Source organism: Gymnodraco acuticeps, unplaced genomic scaffold, assembly GCF_902827175.1.
Source record: "Gymnodraco acuticeps unplaced genomic scaffold, fGymAcu1.1, whole genome shotgun sequence".
NCBI classification, from domain to species: domain Eukaryota; kingdom Metazoa; phylum Chordata; class Actinopteri; order Perciformes; family Bathydraconidae; genus Gymnodraco; species Gymnodraco acuticeps.
Genome location: NW_022990295.1, coordinates 8,425,242 through 8,437,662, shown reverse-complemented (window position 1 = coordinate 8,437,662; position 12,421 = coordinate 8,425,242).

Genomic DNA, 12,421 nt, shown 5'->3' with positions numbered 1-12,421 from the left:
TTAGTCTGCCCTGAGCATATTACGGGGAGTGATAACTCTGTCTGCATGAATTTTGTTTAGTTTGCTTTGCACCTCGACAACAATGCGCCTGTATTTATCTGTGTTTGTGTAATGTTGGCCACGGGGCCGCCGTCAGGCAGCCCACAAGTGTTTCGGGGAGTCCTCTGTAGGTTTCCGAAACCACTTTTCAGAGAGGCTGGCTGCAGAGGGAGCTGGCTCGGTCCTGCTTCTCTCCCTGGCAGCGGCCCGTGCCAGGGTGGAGGCTGGTGCGGCTGAGCTCTGCCACACACTACAGAGAGGGCAGAAATCATCCTCACACCAGAACACAGATAAACATGGGCACTGAAACAATGTACAGAAAGCAGATTTAAATTCCATACAGAGAGAACAGGCTGTAAAGATTTCCCTTTATTCATTGCAGAAGTGGTACTAAAATCTAGTTAAGAGATATAATATATTTGTATTAGGACCTAAAAGACTGAACAAATCCATTCGATAACAGCAGAGCGGCAGGTACTGTAGGCTAGGGAAGGCTATAAGCCTTCCCAAATATTTGTCACTGCATCCTGGTCAAATTAAAATATAATGTATAATGTCTGTGTCTTTGACATTAGCGCTGCTATGCAGCCACCTGTGCCCTGTACCACGAAGCCAGTGCAACATACCCTGTTTATCTTAACTAACCCTAACAAACGAGATCTCACTAAGTGGTCTGGTTATCAACTCGGTAAATCAAGCCAGGGTTTCTCTCCAGCTGAGAGCGCATTCACGTGAAAGGGGCGGGGTTAGCTACATTTGACCAATCACAAACAGGGACAAGTCAGAGCCCTCGAGAGATAAGAGTTACGACACTCTTTGATGTCGCCGCCAGCCGGTCACGTGGTTTATGTATGCCGGGATAGTTCAAAACGCACTTCCGTTGCAATGCTTCTCTATGGCAAAAACAGCACAAACATGGTCAAAATAGTCAGATTAAACCAACGCTGTTATTTTTTAAAGATTGCTTTCATATTTACATGATGTGGTTACACTTTGTATGGATTGGCACTATTTATAAGTTTCGTTATTTAACGATATTTTGAGGGGAAAGTGTGGTAGCACAAGCAGGCTATGTTGCTGTCACTGCCAGGGCAGTCACGTCAGTAGTATAGTTGCGCTGTCATGTTCTTCTATGGGACAGACAGACAGCAGCGATTGCGTTATTGAATGGTAAATATATATATTAAAAAAACACACACACCCAAGTACTTTTTCAGCTGTAATTGCATTATTGCATACTTTTTATTGACAGTTTTGCATTTGGAGAGGCAGGGTGACAACGGAAAGCTTGGTAGCCTATTACTTAGATACGTTTTACATTTTTGGAGGGAAACGCTTGTGTTCATGTTAGCATGGATAGCATGATCATGTTAAGACTATGAATATCATTTTACCACAACAGTGGATGAACAATTGATATATGTGTTTGAACAAGAACAACAGGAAGAACAAAGTAAAAGGGACGAACAAATGTGTGAACAAGTATTAAGAACAGTGTATGGAAAAAGTGATGTGATGTGGGATGTGTGTTAGAACAAAACAAAGTAAAATGAATGAGAAGGAGAACAAAGAGGGTTAGGGTTCAACAGAAAAATATTAATTCAGCCAAAAAACACAATTTTGATTAATCTAAAGTGTAAAACAATCTTCAACACAGACCAAATTAGTGCCCTTGGACAACAAAACATATGGTGGGGCAAAGAAACGATAAATTAAATTGAGAGAGTGGGAGACTAAAAATGATTACTATGATAAATATTCAAACTATTTACAAAACTATTTACAGAAGCTCCTGTTGAACCAGCAACAAAAACAGGTTTGTCAACAATAACGAGGCCACTTTGCCAGGGGGAGGTGATCCAGCGACGAGACAATAAAGCAATTCATATTAGGTTCTGTTGAGACACTACAGAATATAAAACCTTCCAAGCCATGACCTCTGCCTGAAATCAGGACCACTCAGAGGAGAATGCAGCACATCAAACTGGAGTCAGGAGTGTGAATAACACATTTTGGCCAAAACAAATTGTTGCTTACCAATACAGTGGCTGAACATTGGACACCAAAAAGTTTGACCTCATGTCGTCACGCAACACTGTTACTGCCCTAAGTCATTTCAAGATAGAGGAGTATGATAAGGCCATCAGCTTCCTCCGGGACTCCATCCATCTGTTTCGGGGCCTGAAGATCGGTCCCAAGGGCAGCTGGAAACCAGTCCAGACAGGACTGGTGATGGCCACAACAACAATCCTGGAGGTCCAGCATGACCTGTTGAGACAAGGGCACACATTTGTTCTCACAAGCCGCTTCACTCAAGACTGCCTGGAAAACACATTTTCGTCCATTCGTCTGAGGAACTCTGTCCCAACACCTGTAGAGTTCCAATATGCTCTGCAGCTGTCACTGTGGGTGAAAAAAAAAAGTGCTAATTTTTTTTTTTAAAAAGTGTTTATTTTGTATGCATGAAGGAAGGATGAGCCTAAAAGGCTCATCCTTCATTCACTGCTATAGAGTAGCCTATTCAGTAGGCTATTATTTGTTTAAGACTGAATAATACCTTTGAAGAACAATCATTAAACTAGTGTGTATATTACAATACAAAGGAATATATCCTAGCATGCCATCAAGCATTAAAAAGTAGCGCTAGGCTAGTTGTACAGTACAGATGAGTTAACACGGAACAGTACCAAAAAAAACAAAGTACAGTCAACATGTCACATAATGAAATGTTAGTATATCCCAAAATTCAATGAAATATTAAATGGAATATTTATCACAAACGCCACCTCATTTCTACTAGTGCTAGCAGTTAAGTCATATCATACAGAAAAAGCCGACTAAGGATGGCTGACACGGTCAGGTTCAGCGGATAAAAACCAAAATAACAATAAAAACACATAATAAATCTAAATCCTGCTTGTTAGTTACCCAGCATCATTGATATATAAGCTGCTAGCGATTCATTACTGAAATCTTACCTTCAAAGCTGACGAAGTCGCGCTAGCTAACTAGCAGGCAATGCTAGCTAAATTGGTTGTAACAACCAAGATAAAATATAGATAATTACGCTGTGCATATACAAATGAAGACCAGTATAAGCATCATAAAGGGCCTCTGATACAATATAGACAGTTGACAATTAAAAAGAGTTCGATATTTCAGTAACTTACCTCTGGAACTAATCGACGCGCCGTAATGTAAGTGAATGAGGTTCAACCATGGATGTATAATAAGAACTGGATACAGCGTGGGAGGCGGGGCCTCATTCATTCCTATGAGAGCTGCTCATCAGCGCATGATGATAAAATGGCCCACCTTTTGAGAGTGAAACGTCACAGATTACCCAGCATGCCTGAGAAGTACCCGTATGTGCGCTCATAGAGCATGCGCAACTTTAACCAAAATCCTCGTTCACATCAAGCACGTCAATTTGCGTACACGTAACAGCACCGCGCGTTCATGAGAGCATGGTAATGGTTTGTTGTTATCATGGATTTGATATGAACGAGGCGGCAGTTAGCAGCTAGCGGCTAGCTAGTAATGATGCTAATGTACACATCAATCGGTATGTACTTATATTACGCTGTAACAGGATCTAGTGATATCCAACAGAGCTTCATTTAGCATGAAATAATTATTGCACTGTATATATATATATTTATATACAGTGCAATAAGCTTCTTAGTGCAATACGAAGCTACAGGGACGTTAATAATGTCGGTAATATTAACTTTATTTAATACAACATTTACGGTACAATATGTAATCATACAGCCCATGTAGTATGATAATGAATTACAGCAAACATGTGCAATATATCCATTATTACAGCTCCGTGGGATGGCAGTAAGACGATATGGATCCGTTCTTATTGTGCATCCATGGGTAAAGATAAACGCAACTCACATTGGTTTCTCATACACAGTGGCGGCGGGTCATTAGGGGCAGGTGGGGCACAGCCCCACCTAGTGTCAGAAGAAAGTATTACAAATAATGATTACAAAAAAAATACTAAAAAATAAATAAAAAAACATATAAAATATATTTTAAGGTCATGTTTAATAATCTGATTCGTCTGTACATTTCTGTTTTAGTCTGTGTTCTTCTAATTAGTGTCTAGAGTGCCGTTTTGAGCTGTTTAGAGCCATGTGGGACGAAACCCGATCCTGCCCCTCCCTCTCACAGTCTAAGTGAACGGTGATTGTAAAAACGACACTGCGCATGCTCAGAGTATTTTTCTATTTAATGTGTGTGGCAAAAAAATAATGACCGTAGGGACATAGTGCTCCCATCCCCACCATACGTCATCTCACATAATTCAGAATTGATTGGCTGTAAGTACTCACATGTGCAGTGCTGCGAAACGTCACGTGTAGTTTGAAGAGGAGACGAGAGAGCAGCATATAGCTAACATCACCAGCGATTAAAAGAAGTAAAAAACTGAAAGAAAATGAATGAAGTTGACCATTTACTGGAGCACACATTTGAGACACTTAGTCTCGGAGAGAAACTGGAGGTAAAGCGCCTCGGTGCCCACCATCCACCGGATTTCCAAATGGTCCAGACTGCGGGCAAAGTTAAACGTGGGTTTAACGCTGAGTGGTTTGCTAAAAAGAAATGGCTAACGGCGAGCATCCAGAAGAATTCCCTCTTTTGCTTTCCTTGCCTGCTTTTTGGTGAAGATCAAGGTACTTGGTCGAGGACAGGTTACAAGGACTTAAAGCATCTTTCGGAGAGGACAATGAAGCATGAGAGCAGCAACAGTCATTTGGAAAATGCCGTAAAATTGGGATTACTTGGAAGGGTGAATGTTGCAGCTCAGATTGACAGCGCCTACAGACGCGGCATTGATTCTCATAATAGGAAGGTGGAAGAAAACAGGTACGTGCTTGGTCGGATCATCACCTGTATTAAACTGTGTGGGAAATGTGAGACAGCACTGCGGGGCCACAACGAGTCGGCGGACTCTCTGAATCCAGGGATATTCAGGTCAATTTTCGAGACAATGTGTGAGGGCGATTCCAGGCTTCAACGGCACTACGAAGCTCAGCTTGTTTTCAAAGGGACATCAAGCACCATACAGAATGAACTCTTGGACTGCATGTATGATGTGTACAGGGAGGAAATAGCCAAGCAAGTGGACAACACATAATTTGTTGCCGTTCAGGCCGACGAGACAACCGATGTCTCCTGTAAATCGCAAATGGTGATTGTGCTGCGATACATTATGCCTGACCTCACAGTTACAGAGCGTTTTTTTGGAGTTTGTGGAAGTAAAGGACAAAACTGGTGTAGGTCTCTCTAACAGCATCAAGGCTGTTCTGGAACCCCTGAAGCTGAAAGAAAAGCTAATCGCTCAGACCTATGACGGGGCGGCCGTCATGAGCGGTAACGTGCGCGGGGTACAGACAGGTGATGAAGGAGACGTACCCAAACGCTCAGTTTGTTCACTGCTACGCCCACCAACTGAACCTGACCCTGCAGCAACTGTGTTCAGCAAGGATGAGCATCCTGAAGGTGTTTTTTGCAGATCTAACTGCTTTTTCCACTTTTTTCTCCGGTGCTCCAAAACGTGTTGCAGCTCTTGCAGAGGCAACACAGAGACGCATCCCACGGCCACCGGCTGTGAGATGGAACTTTAAAAGCAGAACTGTGAACGCGGTTTGGGAGACCCGAGATGCACTACTTCAGTGTATGAAGCATATACGCGCACAACCAGGATGGGATGCGGTCACCATAAGTGAGGCATACGGCCTGTCAAAGAAACTGCGGGACCGAGCATTTATGCAGCTCCTGGAGTTTTTTTCGTTGCTTATGCCAGAAGTGGATGTTCTATACAACACTCTGCAAAAACGAAGCATCGATGCACCTGGGATCAACAGCGCGCTCTGCCGTTTCAAGGAAAATGTTCAGAAAATGAGGCAGAAAACTGATGCATTGGCCGCCACTGCTCATGATGGAACAGACGAGCCAGGCCGACGAGTCAGCAGCACAGCGCCGGTGATGAAGGAGGCTTGTCATCTCACAGGTGGAACAGAGGTTCTCACAGAGTGACCATTTGATCGCTGCAAAGCTTGTTGACAGCTCATTCTTCCCACAGCATGTCCTGTCATTTCCTACACCTGAGCTTGACTGCGCCGTGAAACTGTGGCAGGCCTGCGTTGGGAAACAAGGAGAAGTTGAAGTCTGAGCTGACCACGCTCTACCGCCACAGTGAGCTTCACACTGGAAACACTGCCCTGTCTCTGTTGAAATCCATTCACGAGAACAACTTGGAGGAAACGTTTGCTGAGACTGTTATTTTGGTCAAAATAATAGTGACAACTCCGATGACGACATCCGAGTCAGAGAGGAACTTTTCCACCCTCAAAAGGATAAAGACTTTCACTCGCAACACCATGGGACAGCCGCGACTTAACGCATTGGCCATGCTTTCAATTGAAAGCCAGTTGATCCAGCAACTACAGGACTTCATCCCCAAAGTGATAGACACATTCTGTCAGAGGAAGGACCGCCGTGCCGCTTTTCTTTTCAAGTGAGCCTTCAGCTTTGGTAAGTTCATTTATGTCATATATTTTGTTGATCTTTTGCCTCTGCTGGATCGATTGATATTGTGACCTCGATGATGAGTGTCTGTGTTTTCCTTATATTTACAGTCTATGGTGTTTTAATGCTAAAGCATTACGGTTGTTGTTATTGTTAAGAATTACTTTGTGATGGTGACCTTTACTCCATGTATGAAGGTGCATTACTATGACATCCCCACGCTGTGTACGTAAATGTATGCGCTCACAGTGTTGCTCCTGTGGTCTTCAGTATGTAATTTGACACTCCCCCTCTCTCTCTCCTCCCCCCCTCTCTCTGTCCGCCCTCTCTCTCTCCTCCCTCTCTCTGTCCCCCCCTCTCTCTCTCTCTCTCTCTCTCTCCCCCGACCTCTTTCTGCCCCCCCAGTTTTGTACACCTAGAAACGCCACTGCTCATACAGCATCTCTGTAAACTACGTGTATTCACTGAATTTCACTCTCTGCCTTTAACGGCTCGTTGTAGCTCTAATAGCTTCAGCCCCCACCCTCCCTGTGAGCACAGTTTGCTCTGATTGGTCGGGACCGGGACACGTAACATGAACGTGCCGGGCGGCGCGGTCCCGTGGGTTAGATGCGCGTTCATAATGCAGAGGGAAATAACTCTCAGAATAACTTTATTAGCACATTTTTACAACTTGAGGAACAAATGTTTTTAATAAGGGCTATACAAGTATTCATACTGGGTAGTTTATTTAGTTTTTAAAAAATTATCCAACGAGTTACAGACCACTTTTTCCCCATGTAAGTCAATGGGAAAAAGTGTTTCCGGGCCTAGCAACCAAACGGAAGTGTAGTACCGCCGTTTGGCCAGCACGAATATTTTCATCTGAGTCCGGTGTCAGTATAAAAGTGTTGGCTAAAGTAACGCAGAATATATATATTTTTTAATTGTAAATAATTAGAAACATTATTTATGTGCACAAGTACATGGGACCCCACCATAGCACCCCACACATAACAAGCTGTCCCGAGTTCCTCCGGCTGCAGTTCCACAGACGGCCGGTGTGTGGCAGCAGAGCGCTGGAAGCAGAGGGAGGTGAGTATATGACGGAAGACGGATGCGACGGAAATACACCCGAACATATCTGGTAGCCCGAACATATCTGGTACTGACACCGGCGCACTTCCTGGGGGCTTGGGTTCAACGCCCAAATGACAATATTTTTGAACTATTTCGATGTCCATACCCCGGAAGTAGGCGCCGCCATTTTTTACAACGGAGGTCTATGGGAGTGTCGTAACTCTTATCTCTCTAGGGCTCTGGGACAAGTGTACTGACAGCGCAGCGTCATACTTCATTAATGAAAAGTAAACTAATATTAGACAAATATGAACTTTAAACATCCATGATTTAAACATATAATCCAGGATACAAGCCACATAGCTGCACCTGCAAGGTGAATATAGAACAACTGGTTAAAAAATAAATCAACTACCGAGTGTTTGAAAGCGTCACTGTCACTGATATCACTGCCCCGTCTAAGACACGAGTGGATCTGACTTTAATTACATTTGAGTGTTTCGTCAACTTAATGTGTTGCTTAAAATAATACTTCTGCATACAGCATGTGACACTGTGTTGCACGGCCAGATACGGCTCAAGAAGCTGACTCAGATAAGGAAATATTGTGATATTATATGATGGATGATCTGATTGATGTGATATGAATGATAAGTGCGACACGTCAGCGTCTGCTCTGCATACGGCAGTTTAAACTGTATTTGCTCTACACTGTAATATGACTTGATAGATTTAAACTCCGCACACTGAGCTCTGATTGGTCAGCAGCGGTGCTTTCACTGAGTTGATCTCTTTTTTATATGCATACGGCAGTTTAAAATGTTCTATTGTAGGCTATTTTTATTATATATGTACAGCACTTTGGCTAGACCAAAAATCGTTTATAAAGGTGCTATATAAATAAAACTTGATTTGATTTGATTTATATAGACGCCGGAGGCGGGCAGCGTCAGGTAAAAAAAAGTTATTTAGCCTTCCCAAACCTGAGCCTGACGCGCTGCCTATGCAGAGCGGAGACATCACATGTTGACCTTGTCGTAAGGTTTTCCAAAAGTATGATTGAACATGCTTTCATCAAATTTTAAGCATAATTAAAACGTACAATATGAGAAGTGGCGGTGCTTATGAACGCCGCTTTGAAGAGCTGGAACAAAACCTTAAAAGGCCTAATCATTCCATACACATAATTCATATGGTTAAGTTGATGGTACCATATGCTATAGTGTTCATTTTTGTGTCATGGTTTCTGGATGTAATGATACTCAATTAAAAAGCCATATGCGATGACATTCTTGAATCATGAAGGTCTTTTTGACATTTGAAAACCCTTGTTCCTTATCCTCGAAGTGATGTCTTTTTTAAGTCTTAATCACTTCCAACCTCTCAATGAGTGAGTTTGAACTGAGTCATAAAGAACTGTAGGGACTCTGTGATGTTTGATTTTCTGGCAATGGTGTTAGATTGTATCACTGTCTCACTACATAGTGATCCATCCCCAATGTAAAAAAGTAATACTGTCAAGTGTCCTTATATTGGTAACACCCTATAAGTTGTTTTATCTCTTTACTCTCCACCTGACAGCTCCGTCCTGACTTATGCACAGGTTGATTCTGAGACCTGAGAATATTAACATCTAGGCTGAGTTAGTAAATCCTCAAAATCATTTTTTGGCTTCCTCCTGCACACAGGATATACATTTCCCTGTATGGTTTCCTCTAGGCAACTCTCTTTCCCCTCTCAATCCCACAGTTGTTACTCTCCTTACAACCATTCAGTTTTGCTCTCTCCCTTCCAGCCCTCTCAGAGGTTCTGGTATTAGGGGAACTCCTGAGGGGGGTTTTCCCTGCTTTAGACTGTCAGTATGGCCCTTCAAAACGGTCTACTGCCAAATACACCAGTGCTGGGTATACAGGCTAACACGTTACACAGTATAAGAACAGTTTAGTAAATATATAAGTTCAAAATGCCTTGTTTTTGTTTCACTACCCTTTAGATCCATCATAAAACATACTTACTTAAAGCTTTTTTATCTCAGAATTAGACATTCAAGTGTCTTTACCTGATGCTCTCACTCTTCACAATACAAATAAGCCTCCCTCAATTGTCAAAGCAATATTTAAAAATCACTTTATTTGGTTTCTTTAAATGGTCAATTGTAACAACGTAATAATGATTAAATCTTGCTTTTTTTTGCTATGCCAAACATCCAATGTTTGATGGACACGAGAATATTCCTTTTAGATTTGTTGGCATAGGCAGCAATAGTTTTCTAAACATAAGCAGTAAAACTGGATGGATTGAATTACACAAATATCCACCATAGAGGAGCAAGGCAAATAAACATTGTGATGAATAGACCAGCTGTTACTTCTCCATACACATATATGAGCAAATATATATTGAGAGAATTGTATTTTACATTATATATCTTTATCAGAGAGTCTTAATTTCTTAATCAAAATCTATAATTAAAACTATACTATATGTTAACATGATCCTAAAAGCAGAGAATCAAGCGAAAGTAATAGATCATCCCAAACACAGAACATTATGCTTCTCAGTTCACTACACATCACATTTACTTGGGTTGTTATGAATTATGTCAATTACTTTCAGCAAGCTATGCTTCTCAAATGCAATTTGTATGTAAGCATTAATCCAGAGTGCACTGCATTTAGAAGCTTCTCTCCCACCAGTGGCCCTCTGGATGCCTCTGGCTCTTTACAACCTGCCCATCTGGAAGGACATAAAGCTGCATGGCATAACTCTGTACTACTAGTAGTTTGGAATATGCCCAGATCTGTTCCCTCGTGACTGGAGAAGCACGACAACAAGTTTTTACTCATTCATTTTGCCAACATGATCACTATAAATGGCGCAACAGTGCTGTGAGATCAAATGACAAGAGGAGTGAAAACTAGCTGTTCTTGTTGCATATAGCTTCAAATTCTGAATAACCGAACATTTGTCTTCATTAATAAAATCCACGCTGCCACACTCATTGACAACGGATGAATCATCCTGCTGCATCACGTCTCACTTTGAAACCCAACCTTTCATTGTTCATTACTTTACCACCACTCTCAAAACAGCCCTTTACAAACATTTACAGAGAAGTCACTGATTCTGTTAAACACTCTATCTAGCATCTCCACTCAGGTAGCACATTGTAAAGTCTTTCCATTCACCTGCTGTAAAACAACAACAGGCATCCACACATTTGGCTGATAATGGGACCCATAGTCACCTTTGTCAGCACCTGATTGTTAGTCTATTACCAACATATTTGCAACTGAATACAGGCACTGAGAGCAAAGACAGTAGAACGACAGACCGGCCTCGGGCAGCTTATTTTTATGGCTGACAGCTGATGGTCACTCCCTGGTAAATGTGCTAACGAGGTGATAGAATTCTCTACAAAAGCAAAATAGCACTTCAGCCCTCTTCCAATACAATAGCTGACTCCTCTCTTTCCTTTACCCCACAGATGGATAAGCAACAGTTCCGGTACTGACGACCGGGTGTGGAGGGTTTGCATTTGCTTTCATAACAATGTCTTCCACAGATGTAGGCTCTCCAAAGTGCTGATTTATAGGAGTTTGGCATCTGCTACATTTGCATGGGGTTAATCTCAAACGGTTAAAGAAGAGAACTCAAGTCCCCCGTGGCCTGAAAAACAAGGTTTGATATGCAAATGACATCCCCTTAGCCCTCACAAATTCAAAACTCTCTTCTCTTCAATAAAGTAATTGTTACTGTTGCTGAAGCATGTACAAATATATTTATATGAAAAGGAAAGCCAGCAAATGAGGGTGGGATGAGTCTTGCTGGAGTAGTCATTTTTTAAAGGCTGCACGAGGAAAAAAGAAGTCGAGATTCCTCACTTCAGTAGTCTCACTCTTTTTGAACAACAAGCAGAGCATTGTGCTTTTCTAATGCCGTCTCTGTGGACTTAATACTTGTTATTTTCTCCCTCTCCTTTCTCTCTCGCTCTCCTTCCACTTCATATTCCCAATGCGATGTCTGTGCTCTTGCATCTGTAATCACAACGTTACCTCATTGGGGGCTGCCTTTGTAGCCTGTGTGTGTAGGTGCGCGTGAAGGGGCACACGTGTGGTGGTGTGTGTGCATTTTGAGGTTCTGCTGGGGGCTGCGAGGAGGCTTAGCAGCGCACTGGGTTTCAATGGGAGCCCACACCACTGCTCTGCCAGTTCTTATCTCCTCCCATGCAGGAGAGCGGTGGCATCAAGCCGGTGGCTTATTAGAGAGGCAGGGAACGTATCCCAAATACACCCCCTTGCACCCACCCCCCACACACTCACAATGAGGCACACGGCGGTGTGTGGACCTATGTTTCTATCTGAGCCCATGGCAGGGCCCATGAGGGGAAAGTATGTCTAGGCACACAGTGAATGTTTATCGCTTTTGCTTTTGTGTTGATGATGCAAAAATAAATTGCGATTTGGAGAACGAGCAGCAGCAGGAGGAGAAGCCCCGCCACTTTATGTCGGCAGTGGAAGCACTCTGTTGTGCTTTAGGGTTGTACTTATAGTGATCAAGCAGAGAGAAAGGGAGCAGCAGCAAGCGAGACAGAGCAATAAGAAATACATTGTTTTTATATTGTTTTCTCTGACAGACGAGATGGCATTAGCGGTGATTTTGCCGTTATTGCTGCTGCTGTGGGCTGAGGTGAAGTATTATGTGGGAGGTAAATGAGTGGAATCTGGACATTACAGTTTTTACTCTAGTCTATTCTGCTGTTGGTAATGCCTTCATT